The sequence below is a fragment of the Sinocyclocheilus rhinocerous genome, unplaced genomic scaffold (genome assembly GCF_001515625.1).
Source record: "Sinocyclocheilus rhinocerous isolate Xijiao unplaced genomic scaffold, SAMN03320098_v1.1 scaffold1405, whole genome shotgun sequence".
NCBI classification, from domain to species: Eukaryota; Metazoa; Chordata; class Actinopteri; order Cypriniformes; family Cyprinidae; genus Sinocyclocheilus; species Sinocyclocheilus rhinocerous.
The window spans coordinates 440,459-441,304 of NW_015645543.1; positions in this window are offsets into that span (position 1 = coordinate 440,459).

An 846-nucleotide genomic window follows, 5' to 3' on the forward strand; every position below is an offset into this window, starting at 1 on the left:
CTGATCATTTCCTGCTTTTATGAAGCCCCTCCCTCAGAAATACACGATGGGCTCTGATTGATTAGCTGGCCCAGTGTGTTTTGATTGGCTAAACCGCCTCTAGCGTGCCTCTAAACGTCCCGCCCCTCAACATAGCGGCATGTGCTCCGGTTGTATTGTAAACAATGACGTTGTTAATATCGCTTATCAGTTTGAGCCCGATTGAGACGCAGAGGATATTAGTGAAGAGCAAGCACGGCTCTTAATGGTATGTTTGTTTGTTGTTGTCTCATACTTTTAGATACGCTGTTATTTGTGAATGCTACTGCTTCTGTTAGCTTTTAATATACGGTTTTATCCTGATTAAGGCTTTAATACAGTACGGGAACTGCATGCGCATCCATGCATAGCCTAATGCTTCTCATAGCTATGTGAAAATAAGTGTATAAATGGAACAGAGCTGAGCTGATGATCTGAATGAGAGAGAGAAAGAGAGAGAGCGTGTGCAGAGCAGGGGACGCAGGAACAGTATTAAGAACCGCTGCTTTAGAACATTGATTTTGAAACTTGTGAATCCATTAGAATCGTTAGAAGACATGAATCTATTCATATATTCAATCGGTAGAATATATGAATAGATTTTTACGTGCACCCCTAGTTTTCTCTTCCTCTCCTCGGCCTCGCCCCCTTCGTTGCGTGTCCCCGGGGGCGGGGTTTATCAGGGTTTGTGATGTCACGAACCTGGGAAGTAACTTGTTGTAGTCCCTACAAGCCGTTTTTGTAGGTATTAAACTGCCATAATTTTAAAAGACGATATCTCCGTTTGCATTGAACCTTCAACTTCGTAACTTTGCAGATATTGTTTAT